This window comes from Macrobrachium nipponense, chromosome 12 (genome assembly GCF_015104395.2).
Source record: "Macrobrachium nipponense isolate FS-2020 chromosome 12, ASM1510439v2, whole genome shotgun sequence".
Lineage (NCBI taxonomy): Eukaryota > Metazoa > Arthropoda > Malacostraca > Decapoda > Palaemonidae > Macrobrachium > Macrobrachium nipponense.
Window position 1 is genome coordinate 103,001,898 of NC_087205.1, and position 15,000 is coordinate 103,016,897.

A 15,000-nucleotide genomic window follows, 5' to 3' on the forward strand; every position below is an offset into this window, starting at 1 on the left:
GAGGCCAAAGGGACAAGACTGTAAGACAGACAGTAACTTGACATTCGCGCTCTTCAAGGATTGGGGAAGAAGCAGGATCTGACCTCGAAAGGACGAAAGAAGAATAAAATAAACGGGGGAAAACGAGATCGTGTAGAGAATCCCAGAGTTTCACTGTGGCAGTGCTTGCGAACATACGAGGAGCACCAAATTCATGGCAGTGAATCAAGAGTGATGTCTTGGCGGTCACCACTGATCAGGACTGACCAAAATAATCCTTGTAGAAAAGAAGATACCTTTGAGGGTGAGAGGGAGAAAACCCAGTGAATAGAAGTGAATAAATTCATTTCTGTTGATGATATCTCGTCACGAAATGAAACATATGAAGTGTTATCAGTGCGATTAAGGAAATACATTAAAAATTAGATGTAGCCGTTTGAATTGTGTCGAGATCTGACTTGAAAGATAATAGGTTACGGTGGCGAATCAAGAATGGTCCTTTTTTAGGGTGTGTTGAGGGGCGGGGGTGGGGGGGGGGTGGTGTTCTCTTGAAAACGAATATGACGTTGAATATAAGGTCGACTATAACAGAAACCCCGTAATGGGGTAGTGCCATCAGTGCACCTCATGCGGTGCACTGTAATCGTTACTTAAGGTCTTTACAGCGTCCTTTCGGCAACTAGCTGCAACCCCTTTCATTCCTTTTACTGTACCTCCATTCATAGTTCCTTTCTGCCATCTTACTTTCCATCCTCTCCTGATAGTTGATTCACATACAACTGCTTTGAGGATTTCCTCCTGTCACACCTTTCGAAACCTTTTCACTGTCAATGTCCGTTTCAGCCTTAAATGACCTCATAGGTCCTAGCGCTTGGCTTTTGTCCTAAATTCTATATTCTATTCTATAACACAGAGAGAGAGAGAGAGAGAGAAAATTGTCCTCACACAATTTTATAACTACCAATTGAGGCAAGATTGTCTCGTGGCGTCGACGACTTCTCATGTATACACAAGTGACGTGCGACTTTTCTTCTATACCACAACGCTATACGGGACTGTTGACGTTTTAGTTCTCTTGTGCAATTCGCCCATTCGCAGAGGAAGACTCGTGCAATTATTGATTTTTTTTTTTTTTTTTGGCAAGCCACATTTCTATTCATTTAATCGATATATATATCTTCCCTCATAACGGTAGAAACGTCTCATTATGAAAAAGTATTGCATCGGATGAGGAGGACACGTTAAAGATTTTTTTTTAAATTTTAGTTATTTATAGTTACTAGGTAACAATATAACTTAGCTTTTTATCCTAGAAGCTCTTTTTATATATGTGCCGTTAAGCTACGTACCAAGACGTAAAGCCAAAAAAAAAAAAAAAAATTAAATTAAAAAATAAAAAAATGAATAGCTACTGTTTTGATAAGAAACGAAATCCAAGAGACTAAGCACGAGGCATGTGTTACATTCGGCTAACACCACCCTCTGAATAGGGTAATAAGAGACCTCGAATGAAATTATATGAAAAAAGAAAAAATCCAGTTAATGGTCAGTTCATGAATATTATCTCTGGACACGTGGACGCTCCGGAGGACACGAGATCTGTCAAAAGACCGTCTAGACGGTGTCACAGTCCGACATTTCTGAAGGAAATTTGTAACAAGCGAGACTGTGACAGATTTTATTTTTAAGAGTCCTGTCTAACGGGGCGCTGTCATGAGGTAGAGAACTGTCTCCTCCTGCAAGGTGTTTTGCTTTGGTGTATTGCCTACTACATTGCTTTAGTATGTTGCTTTTACCTCGATTATTTCATAGTTGTTGATATAAGTCCCAGTTGACATTGCAGTATATTTACTCATTATTATTGTTGGTGTTTTTTTTTATTTAACTGAACTTGAGCTTCATAGTTATTTTTCTTTTTATCTTGTCCTGTCATGAACAAAGAGAGAGAGAGAGAGAGAGAGAGAGAGAGCGAGCGAGCTAATATTAACTATAAAATGTACGAGAGAAAGATATTTTTAGCTATAAAATATACTAGAGAGAGAGAGAGAGAGAGAGAGAGAGAGAGAGAGAGAGAGAGAGAGAGAGAGAGCTAATATTAACTATAAAATGTACGAGACAGATAATATTAGCTATAAAATATACTAGAGAGAGAGCGCGAGCCAATATTAACTATGAAATGTACGAGAGAGAGAGAGAGAGAGAGAGAGTTAATATTAGCTATAAAATGTAGGTTGCACGCAAGGTATCCCCATTTTTTTTTCTAAGGGAGAAGTGGGACATTGCAGAAAATTACCTTGTGTTTATTGCCGCAGTTGCACCGTGTTTATGTTGCTTCTGTCTCTTAAAATGAATTGAACCAAATAGAAAAAACGGTATATTTGCACACACGGCAAATTGAATAGTTTGGCCCCATGCTTTTTTTTTTTTTTTTTTTTTTTTTTTTTTTTTTTTTTTTTGTTTTTTTTTTTGTAAGGACTAGGCCTCACACATACATGTCTGTAACGTTTCACGGCGGTTTGCTTCTCTGCCTTGTTGCCTTAGCCGCAAGATGTCACTGCTGTTGGTGCCTTGTTTGATTAAATGTCTTGTAGCTTCTCAGATGTTTGACGTAAGGCGTATTATTGGTCGAAGAGGATGTCGTGACTTTGGGACTTCATAATGCTCAAGCGAAGTTGCTCTTCTCCTTGCATTCTTTTTGTTACACTTTTCATCTATTTATTGATTTATTAATTTTTTGTTTTCATTTTTAAATAAGTGAGAGTTCTTCATTCTGTATTTCCCTTCGCCTTCTCTTGTTTCCTAATGAACACCATATTCCTTGGAAGCTTAAATATCAAGTCAGTGGGTCCCTGTTGGCTTGTTGTATATGAATAGGGTTCATCTTATGAATAATAATAATGAAGCATTCTTCACGTATGTACAAAAATCGGCAGTTATCGTCTTTAGATATTTTGAGATTATTATCATGATTACTTTTTTATTCATCTTGAATTCGTGTATATACAAATTTTCAGCGTCAAAACAGAAATTCATGGCATGAGACAGGCTCTTACACTGTTGAATATTGGTATACGCGGGTTTGTGATAAGTTATGGGTATTTGAAAACTTTGACGTATACTCAGTTTCATGGACAGCTATGGAGTTCTTTGGTAGAAATAAAGCCAGATCCTTCATGTTGTTAGTGGGAACAGTAGCAAGTAATGAGAGGTGGTTAAACAATATGATGATAATAATAATATAAGTAATAATAATACCATCTGAATATAGCAGGGGTGCAAATAATATATATATATATATATATATACATACACATGTGGTGTGTATGTGTGTGTGTAAACTCTCAGTATTTAACGTGCAAATGAAACATTGAACTTTGTCAAAGTGCACATGACAGATAGCATGGCCCTCTCCTTGCCCCGCGAGGGCCAGTCTCAAGACCTGTCAAAGGGATTGATTACACGACTATCGATTACTTCCGCCGCAATTATCGCCCCACAGCCAGCAAACAGAAGGACGGGATCATCCTTGACTTGTGTCATGTCGTTGTCGAGAGACCGAAAAAGCAGGTTTTTCCGGTAGGACCCTGATCGGATTGAAGCGAGTTTCTGTCGCGGGCTCAAAGGGCGTCATTGTCCATTTCCTTGTTTTCGACAGGTCTTGTTGAGAGGCCATTGATGGGATTTTTAAGGACGTGACGGTCGTTGCAGCGTACGCATCTCTTCTTCAGTGCTGCTGTGGTTAGAGATGAATTCATTATGAGTAAGGTGGCATACTACGCGTTTTGTTTAGATTTGCTTCAGTGTGTTTTATGTAAAATTTTGTGCAAAACGCACGTTTGACCTTTTATTCTGAAGAGTGACTTACCATTTTTTCGTGAGATACTGAATTACTTATATTTTCGTATTTTATTGGAACATATGATAGCTATCTGTTAGAATGTGTTGAGGTGGTTATAAGGGGAATATTACCTTAGGAGAAGTACAAGAAACTTTGTCATTTCACAGATGATTTTCCGTAATCTTAGTGCGTCCAGTATTCTGTATTCATGGCTAAAAAAAATAATCTTATGTATCATATAAGTTGTAAAATTTGAATTCCATGCGGGGTTGGGGGGGGGGGGGGGGGGGGGGGGGGGGGGGGCTGTGGGGGGGGGGGGGGCTGAATGATTCTCGAGTATTTGTTGTGCTTTTTCGTGTTGTCACTGACCTTTCTTAAATCATGAGAGTTTTAGCTGGGTCCGCTGGTGTAGTGGTTAGTGTCGTGGCATTCCGCTCAGATGTCGTTGGTTCGCGTCTCCCAAGGGCAATGAAAAAGCACTGGCTCCGTATCATGATCAGTCACTGCTGCAGTGTGTGGGTCTGCGGTGGGAGGTTGAAAGCAACATTCTTTTGAAGCTTGAATTTCAAGACAGTGGCCCCTTTGGTGTGCTCGTCCAAGTGAATAATAGGTTTCATCTACTGAAATATTATTAATGATAATTTTTTAAGAAAGTTTTAAAAAGTATCACATGATACACTTATGAGCTCTAAATGAAGAATTACATTTGGAAGACTTGTAAGTGTGCGTGAGAACTGGTTTCTAATTACTTTTATGCTGTCATATAGCAAAGCTTTGAAACGGGAAGATATTTAATCTGTATTACGCAGTTCTTACACCAAGAGTCACCCTGGCTCTTATGTAAAGTCTGGGAATTCAGGTCTTGAAAATGACACCACGAAATAATAAACAAGCTTATGTCTTTTTTTTTATACATTAAATATGTTTACTTCTCACTTTAACATTCGCAGGGATCTAATTTTAAATTGAGAAGTTAGGGAGTTCTTGTCAGTTGAGGTATTGCCCTCATGTTACATATTTATCGCCTCCCTTCCTGTCTACCACGAAGATCATAAGCGGTGAAATAGCAAGTTGTAACCATAGTACCTTTATCATTTGATTTTGGATTTCCAAGGCCTCAGCGGATGAGGAAGGATATTACCAGCGACTTGCGAATGCTGTCATCTAGATTCTGCTAGGTCCCAGGGAATCAGAAATTGATGAAACTGTATTCAAATATACGGAAGAGACCATTGTTGCATTATTAAATATCTAACTCGGTCAACTAAGCTTTTGGTAGCATAAGTTTTTATTATTATTAAATGTTTCTTTCGCTTAGGATGACTTTCTGTACTATGGTGATAAGTGTCTGTTAATTGTGTTATATTACTTACGCAGAGATTAAAGACGTAACCGAGACTTCTGTAGTTTATTAAAAGGATTGCCATTGTCATTGTTAATATAGTTTGTTAGTTTTTGTATCCTCTCTCTCTCTCTCTCTCTCTCTCTCTCTCTCTCTCTCTCTCTCTCTCTCTCTACGTTTTACAGAAACGAAAAATATCTCCGTTAATGGACTAAGCTGAACTTGCTAACACGCTTTATGCTCGTAGATGACTGGAGAAACAAGATCGTGTATAAATGAAATAATCTACACAGTCACGTGTGTGTAATAGCAAGAAATTTCTCCTTGGGTTCGATCCCGACGAGACGTAGAAATTGTTCTTTTATTTAATGTTGATGTTCCGTAGCTGTGCTATATAGCGCAAACAGGTCAAACAATCTATATTATAGGTTGTAGTTCGTTCTCATTGCCTATGCCGTCAGGTGACCTTGGATGTCACGATTCCAGGGAACTTTAAATCTCTCTCTCTCTCTCTCTCTCTCTCTCTCTCTCTCTCTCTCTTCTCTCTAAGTGAGCACACGGTGTCTTCTCAGATGAACTAAGTCTTTGAGACATCATAATCCTTGTAACTCCTGGTAACTCTCTCGCTGGGCACCCGCATGCCAAAGAACTGTGAATCTCTCTCTCTCTCTCTCTCTCTCTCTCTCTCTCTCTCTCTCTGCACACGTGCATGCCAAAGAACTGTGAATCTCTCTCTCTCTCTCTCTCTCTCTCTCTCTCATAATGTCACGAAGATGCCATCAGCTCAGTAATAATATGCGTTATTTGTGCGCGTGTGTACGCGCGCTTGTACGTTGGCGCGTCACGCCCACGCAGGCGCAAAATCAGATAGGAGAGAAGGGAAGACGGAAGACCGAAAGCGGAGAAAATGGTTGGGCGTGGCCTCTTTTTATCTTAATCCCCATTACCTGTTGAGCAGTCACGGTCTCCCTGTCTCATGGCGTTGCTGGCTGTCTGTCTGTCGGTATGTCTCATGGCGACTGTTGCCTTTTCACGCCGCGTCTTTGAATATGAGAAATAATCCATCTTTGGGATTATCCGTCTTATCGCTCTTATCCTTGCCCCCTGTCTTTCTAATTCGATACTAGGGCAGGTTGAAAAGAGGCTTTAAGGCTGTAGGATAGAGCAGCCTATCAGTGGGGGCGGGGGGGGGGACGTGGGGGGGGGGGGGGGGGGGGGGGGGGGGGGGGGGGGGAGTCTCATGATTGAAGAGAGAGAGAGAGAGAGAGTTGGCGGGGGGAGTCCATATTAGTCTTGAGTGGTCAGTTTTGTTTAAGTATACTATCGAGTCTTAATTAAACCTTGGAGGTTCCTGACTATAGGTTATAATCACCCCCAACCACAGTAACACTGTGCATTGATATCTCTCTCTCTCTCTCTCTCTCTCTCTCTCTCTCTCTCTCCCTCCATACATGATAGTGACACATCGAATAAACTGCCACCAGAAGTTGTAGACAGCAACAGTGTGGAAAAGTTTAAAAGAAAGCTAGACAAAATCATTAGGACACTGAATGAAAAGTAAAACCTGCTCCTACAGATAAGTGAGCAGACTACGGTGTCTCCTCTTAGGATGGACTAACAAGTCTTTGAGACATCCTAATCCTTGTAACTCCTTTTAACTCTCATTAGGACACTGTGAATGAACAGTAAAACCTGCTCCTACAGATAAGTGAGCGCACGACGATGTCTCCTCTAAGGATGGACTAACAAGTCTTTGAGACATCCTAATCCTTGCAACTCCTTGTAACACACTAGCGGTTTCTTTGACCACTCGCTGTAGTTGGCAGTGGGTACAGGATGATCAATCATAATGGCAGTTCAGTGTCGATTATCGTCATTTCAGTCTTACCGTTGTTAAAGTGCTTTTCCATGGATTTATCCCCCTCCCTCACTCCCCCTCCCCCTCCCCTACCCCTACCCCTACCCCAGAACATGCTGCCGTTTATTATGTAAGCAACAGGTCCTTGCATAGTAGCAGGCAGGTTACGTAAATGGTGTCGAATCTCGAAAAGGGATTAAATGAAAGCCTTTAGAGCGATGTTGTGAAACTGTACACATTTTTTTTGACTGGTTCCATGCATTTAAGAACAAAAAAGGAGGGGTAATTGACAACCTTGAGGAACGATTCTTTTTTTAATCTCGTTTCCCCTCCCCTCCCCCCACAGTCCACCCTACATCATTGCAATAGGTTATCAGTTTAATTTGTTTAATTACTAATTGGTTGTGGCGTTTCAAAACCGACGACCATTAGGACTTATTTGGTAAATGAAAGGAGTTTGACACTTTCATATATATATATATATATATATATATATATATAATATATATATATATATATATATATATATAACCAGATAGATACATATACACACTTTATTTTCTCATACCTATTGTTATTCAAGTAGCCAGTCCGTTGCAATATCCACGTAGCATATAGTGAGTATAGTATTAAACACAGCTATTTATATAAATTCAATACCTCAGTCTAAAGTCTCCGTTTGAATGTTTGGTACATAGTCCTGCCACTTCTATAAACCGTGCCTAGAAATAGTGTATAAATATAAATAAAACGTGATAGAAACTGGAATAGTCCTACAAGCAGAAATGGCCTTAGAAACAGAAATAGAAATGTTCATAGAAAGCAATTTTTGGCCCCTAGAAGTAAATTTAGTCCCCTACCAAAACCAAAAGGTCCATTAAAGGAAAATAGAAAAGTCCTTTAAAGAATTAGAAAAAACAAATAGAAATAGAGAAGTTCCCCCAAAATTAGGAAATTATTCCTAGAAACAGAAATAGTCATAGAGAAAGAAAGTCATATAAATAGAAAGTCGTAGAAATAGTCCTAGAAATATAGAGATAGTCACATAAAATAGAAATATAGTCTTCTGAAGAATTCCGGTTGCATAAGCAGCATTTTTTTTTTCTAAACCCCATGTCTCAAGGACCTTTGCGAACCAGGATATAACCAATGGAAGTAAATTAGAAACCCCCCAGTCTAACAGTTTCTCAAACGGATGACATCAAAAGCCTTGAAGTGGGTCTGAATTATCGGTCTGGGAAGTGGTCGGTCGATCTATTCCTCAATCATATATATATATATATATATATATATATATATATATATATATATATATATATATATAGATAGATAGATAGAGAGATAGATATATGTGTATTTTATATATATATTATTTATTATATATATATATATATATATTATATATATATAGTTATATATAATAGATTATATCTAATGTATGCCATGTTCACCTTTAAGCTTTCTGTAAAACAAAACTATTGAGATGGCTATTTGTCCATCCGTCCACAATTTTTCTCTCTGCCCTCAGATCTTAAAAACTACTGATGCTAGAGGGCTGCAAATTGATATGTTGATCATCCACCCTCCAATCATGAAGCATACCAAATTGTAGCCCTCTAGCCTCTGTAGATTTTAGTTTATTTAAGGCTAAAGTTTGCCATTATTTTACGTCTGGTACCGCGGTAGGTGCCAACAACACAGGCCACAACCGGGCACCGGTTTCTTCGGCGCATTTTCTACTTATTTCATTGTACTTTCAAGCTTCTCACTTGAATGTATCTACACAGACATATTTTGATCCATACACCTTGTCTACCTAATCTGACAACCTTCTTACCTTGTCAGTCTTCGTTTTTCCTGCATTATTTCCTTCACTAAACCTTTCATTTCCTCACTCTATTATCTACTGATCTTATCGAGTGGGTAACTTTGTAGCTAGCGCCTCAGTGACGTGGTCGGTAAGGTGTTGGCGTGCCACCTCGTTGGCCGCGAGTTCGATTCTCGGGCATTCCATTGAGGTGTGAGAGATGTGTATTTTTGGTGATAGAAGTTCACTCTCGACGTGGTTCGGAAGTCACGTCAAGCCGTTGGTCCCGTTGCTGGATAACCTCTGGTTCCATGCATCGTAAAAACACCATACAAACAAACTAACAAAATTTGTAGCTTAGCCTTCGATATGTGTAGATAAGCTGAACATTTAGATCCACGTCAGTAAAAGAGAAATCTGGAGCTACCTAAGGAGCACTGACTCTTCATGCATAGGATCAAGAGGAGGGCGGGGCAGAGGTTGTCAACCTGCGCTTCGTACAGGTGCAGTGCTTAGGGATGGAAGGGTTGATGCCCTCTAGAGCCATCCCATATAAAATTAAAAAGGGTGATGATAGCTAAAGAGGCAAACAGTTGGAGCATGACAACGTTATAGAATCACTGTAACCATTCTGTCAATTCCCTTCCCACTTTCGTATTAAGACTTTATTTGACAGGAATGTGTATTTTACTAATCTATATAATAAAATATTTATTAAGAGTTACTGGACATAAGGAAAACTCTTCACCTATGTGTTTTAGAGATGGAATCGAAGAAAAACAAAACGGTAATATAATCAGTGTGAGAATTAGTCATTATTGAGATTACTGTTCTAATTATTTTGAACCTAATTAGTCAGTACATAGAAATGTAAGGAATTTCTTCTCCGGAACCACACTATACAATATATATATATATATATATATATATATATATATATATATATATATATATATATATATAATTACAATCACTTTAGCACGGGATTCATTTTTCACACATCCACGGGTGTCTTGGAAATAAAGTCGAAACCGGTCAGGACCTATACCCCGTCTCTTATTTTTCACCTGTTGATATATATATATATATATATATATATATATATATACATATACATATACATACTATATATATATATATATATATATATATATATATATATATATATATATATATATTAATAACAATACTAACTAGGGAACATTAAAGTTGTTAAAGCAATACTGAAAACTTAATTTTTACCACAAAGTAAAATAAATCCAGGTTTGAATGCTAGGAACACAACATAGAAACACAATTCTTAGCTTAGGTTAACTTAGACACAAAGGAATTCAGGGAGTCTGCTGTTGCTTATATCATGGAGAGAGAGAGAGAGAGAGAGAGAGAGAGAGAGAGAGAGAGAGAGAGAGAGAGAGACTGGAGTGTATGGCTAACGGGCATTTGTATAATTTTAATAAATCTTCTGAAGCGTAGGAAATTTGCGGTTTCCGAAAATGATTTAAAAGAGAGACAATAATTGTGGTGGATAGAATATGACAACAATCAGTGCTTGACTTAGCATTGAATGGATAACTGTAATCTCAGCCTTACTGTTACTGGAGTAGTCTGCATCTCCAGCCTAAGATCTCGACTGATTTGAAAGAGAGGACAAAGTTGAATGTAATAGAAGCCCTTTGGGCCCCTTAAGATGTTTGGTTTTTGATCGAGGTCTAGTTGGAATTGTCGTCCTTGTCACTGAGGCCGTTTTCTCTGTAGGAGAAACGGGAACATATTCTCCGAAAAGAAGCTGGAGTTGGTATGGCTCCAAAAACGTCTTATTTGTTATTATTGTGAAGAAAAGCCCATGTTTCAGTAAGCAGTTGACGAGCCAAGTCATTGGAGGTCATTTGAATCTCGAGTTATCCATAGTTTATGTGCAAACTGGGGATATTTATGAATATAATTTACTCATTAATGAGTAAATTATATTCATACATATCATGAGGAGTAGAATTTTCCTTAATTATGACGATGGATCCACCATCTTCTACAGTTCTGTGACAATGGCAAAATGGATGTTTGTTGAGAGTCAGGAAGGCTGAACTATTGACACAGTAGAGGCAGCAGCAGCAGCAGGTTTGTGAACACGTAAATCCTTCTTGGGGTCCTTTTGCTCAATTGATCCAATTGCTAGAGTCATCTCTCTCTCTCTCTCTCTCTCTCTCTCTCTCTCTCTCTCTCTCTCTCTCTCTCTCTCTCTCTCTCTGTCGCAAATAGCCCTAAGGTATGCTCAAGATAGGGGCGATTTTGATGTAGTGCTAGTGGCAGGTGATGCTGGGAGAGGAGTTGGGAGGGGGGGCGGGGGAAGGGGAAGAGTGGGTCATGTTTAGGGATAACTATGAAAGATTGGTTTAACAAAGGAGTCAGCTAGAGAGAGAGAGAGAGAGAGAGAGAGAGAGAGAGAGAGAGAGAGAGAGAGAGGTCGCAACTCTTTGCCCAGTCGGTGTATATTGTAGTTAATTATTAGCTTAATAAGACCTTCCTTTTAGGAATTGCCAGGTACGGTGAGATTCACATGACAATATAACTTTGCGAAAGAAAGGTGCTAGAGAAAGTTGATTGAATTATGAAATAAAACCTGAGAGAGAGAGAGAGAGAGGAGAGAGAGAGAGAGAGGAGAGAGAGAGAGAGAGAGAGAGAATTTGTTGGACATTCTGAGTGATCTATAACTGTCTTTTTGACTCTCCAAGTATGAAGTAATATGAAAATGAGGCCTGAGATTTTCTTTGTTCACCTCGGAATGACTTCGAAATCTCAGCCGCGTCGGTGAGTGTTACAATTTAATTTACCTTTTTACATTGAAAAAAAAAAAAAAATTAGTAAGTAATGCGTTCCGTTTGCTTGGGCAGTCATGTCATGCAAGGTTAGTGTCAAAACAACACTTGGACCATTCCAAGAATGGATAATACGAAACTGTATGAGGGCTGTCAGAGAGAGAGAGAGAGAGAGAGAGAGAATCTTGAGCTTCCTCTCATTGTCTAGCAGAAGGTCCTACTCCTGGAGTGATCTGGAATCATCTTATGTCTCCCGGACATGAAGTTATGTTCGTTGGACGTTTAAACCACACAAACAAAATGACTCCTCGGTACATAAGTGTCTGTACCCTACGAGCCCATCATCATTATTTCAATACATAGATATTCAAGACACTAAACTATTTTGTCCCCCATGAATTGATGTCCATTGTCCGTGCATTTGGCGAAACCTTGTGGTGCCACCATGACGAACGAACGAACGAACGCATTGGTGCAGGATGGCATCGACATTTCCCAGGGAACCATTACATAATGGGAGTTAGAAATGTGAGTCAGTTGTTGGAATTGATAAAAGGGGAATCCAGCTGCTTCTGGGAACTGCCTGATGTCCGCAAGTCCTGGCAAGCAGTTAACAAATCGCTGGTGTTTTGATCCATTCACGCCCCCCAGATGGCTCCACATACAGGAGCCAATTTCAGTCCACTTGACCCATCTGTCGTCTGCTCTCGCCATTACAGACTGGCTCTCTCTCTCTCTCTCTCTCTCTCTCTCTCTCTCTCTCTCTCTCTCTCTCTCTCTCTCTCTCTCATCTGTAATAAATGTAAGTGCGAAAGTTGTAACCTCTCTCTCCTCTCATTATATATATATATATATATATATATATATATTATATATATATATATATATATATATATATATGCTATTAGTAGTCTTTACAGTACCCGTAATAAACGTAAGCGGGGTACTTAATTTATGAAGGAAACGGCTTAAGGTATAATATATTCTGTTACTGAAGGAGCTCTATATAGTTTTTACAATAATTTCGGTAATGTTTCAAATAATTATGTAAAAAAATATAACGTTCCATAAAAGGGCAGAAACTTGTCCAAAACTGTAAATTAGATCGTATGGTAATTAAGTTGATCTGTCATTCGATTATGTTCCTTAATTCCCTTTTGTGTTTCGTAGTTTTAAGTGTTTCACGATTTACTGTTTCCCCATTTTTACGAATTATATGGTATGTTATGTATGCTTACGTTGTATTCTTTATACTGGTATTTAGAAACATGCACATTAGAATGTTTATGTAGTTTTTTGTTGCAAGTGAAGCCCCGTAGATCATCTGCCCTTTGTTTTCCAGGCCGGACCCGACGAAGCACAGAACCGAGTTCGACATCTATCCCGACTTGGGCGTCCCTCTGCGAGTGAAGCTGCGGATGCAGATGAACGTGATGTTGGACCGAAATCAAGCTTTGGAACGCGCCAGACACTACGACCTCGTCCTGCCCATCTTCTGGTTCGAGGTGGGCATCGACTCCTTGCCCGGGGAGGTGGTGGGCCTCCTGAAGTTGGCCCAGAATCTCCCTCCGGTGGTCAAGACGACCAGCGTCACCCTCTGCACGGCTCTCACCATCATCTTCTTGATCCTGCTGCTGGCGCAGACGGTCGCTGCTTGGTGTGGGTGGAGAGCCACTCACGACGACGAAGACGACGATGAGGACGAGGAGAGACGTCGCACGCCGGAACCTCCCTACGTCGACCACCACCACCACCACCCGCATCATCCGTACATGACGCCGCCCCCCTGGGATTACGAGGGCCTGCACAAGCCGAGGCGAGGAGGTTCCACCACGTCGTCGTCCTTGGCCTCGACCCTCCCTCCCCCCGGATTAGACCTCCCCATCATCGACGACCACACTCTGCTGCCGCCCTATCGGAGGCGCAACAACTTGGACCTCCCAGATGCCCCTCCACAGGAACCAGACGAACCTGTGCCGGTAGACCAGGTCCCTCCACCCTACAGCCCCGGCCCCCCTCAGCGGACGCCGTCTACGGTGTCCGTTGAAATCCACACGACGGTGTCAGATGACGACCTGCCCGACCTACCCTGCGACCCTCCGGTCACCAAGGTGGCGCCACTGCAGTGCTCTTCGCCCAACTTCCCGGCGTTGATCGAGCCGCCACCAGAGGCCGTCGAGGAGAAAACCGAAGGAGAAGAAAAAGAAGAAGAAGACAGCAACGAACAGTGTCCTCCAGAGCCAGAGAGAGTGACTCCGTCGACGCCTCCCCCCCTCCCCGGGGAGGAGGTGGTTGCTCCTCTGGCGGGAATGGAAGACACGAAAGACATTGATATGAGTAGCGGCGGGGTCCCTAGTCCATTATCCTCCCCCAGAACTGCTACAGAACCTCTAGCTACTTCGAGTCCCCACGGACCCTCCTCCATAGGCAACGGGGATAGTCCTCGAGGTCATCTTCCTCCGCCCTTAGAATCTGACCTATAATTAATTATTTATGATTTATATTTTTTCCCCAAAGGCCTTTAGTTTCCTGTAGTAGTAGATGTAGGCTTCCAAGCTGTTTGGATCATGTGAGATGAAAAAAAATGAAGCGCATATTATACAATATGAACGAAATGGTATGGTACATTTTGTCGTCATGACCTGCAGCGCGAATTGTAATCTGTGTGAACAATTTGATCGCCAATTCATTTTTAGTCTAAATCCACATGGTCGTTTACAATTAAGATTTTACAAAGATGATGATAACCATTCCATCTTTTTTTTCCTTACCGTGAATGCTGTTTTTTTAAGCTGTGGTAGGAGTTAGTTCCATGTTAATTTCATGCCTTACGTGTTATGTTAAGATTGATCTCCAGCGATTCATTCATTGCTCATTCAGACTTGAGTGTTTCATTTGAATTGAATAATATAGCTTGGGTAATGGACATCATTTTGAAAAATATCAGGGGACAAAATTTGAAGAAAGTGGATTTGCTTATTTTAATTTTTTCTATAGTTTTTTTATTTCTTGTTTTTTATTGATTTTTTTAACCTACTGTATTGAAGGTATCTGGTTTCTGGGGAATTATCTGCTTTATGGAATTACTTTGCAAGATAAGGGAAGAATTTTGCATATAATTGCTAAAATTATTATTATTATTATTATTATTATTATTATTATTATTATTATTATTATTATTATTATTATTATTATTATTATTATTATTATTATTATTTCACAAACAGGAGAGAGACAACTTTTTTAACGGTCTCTTGTGACAAAATTTCTAAAATGATTCAGTTACTAAAAGCATTACTAGAAAATTTTCGGTCGACATGGCAACAATTGGTTTTTGAGGAGTCTAGCTTATTCAGTTCCGCT

At 40.0% G+C, this 15,000-nt stretch overlaps 1 pseudogene; it reads left to right on the forward strand.

Annotated features, from left to right (window-relative positions):
• LOC135224719 (lysosome membrane protein 2-like) overlaps positions 1 to 15,000 on the forward strand; it is a 115,459-nt pseudogene that overhangs the window by 97,929 nt on the left and 2,530 nt on the right.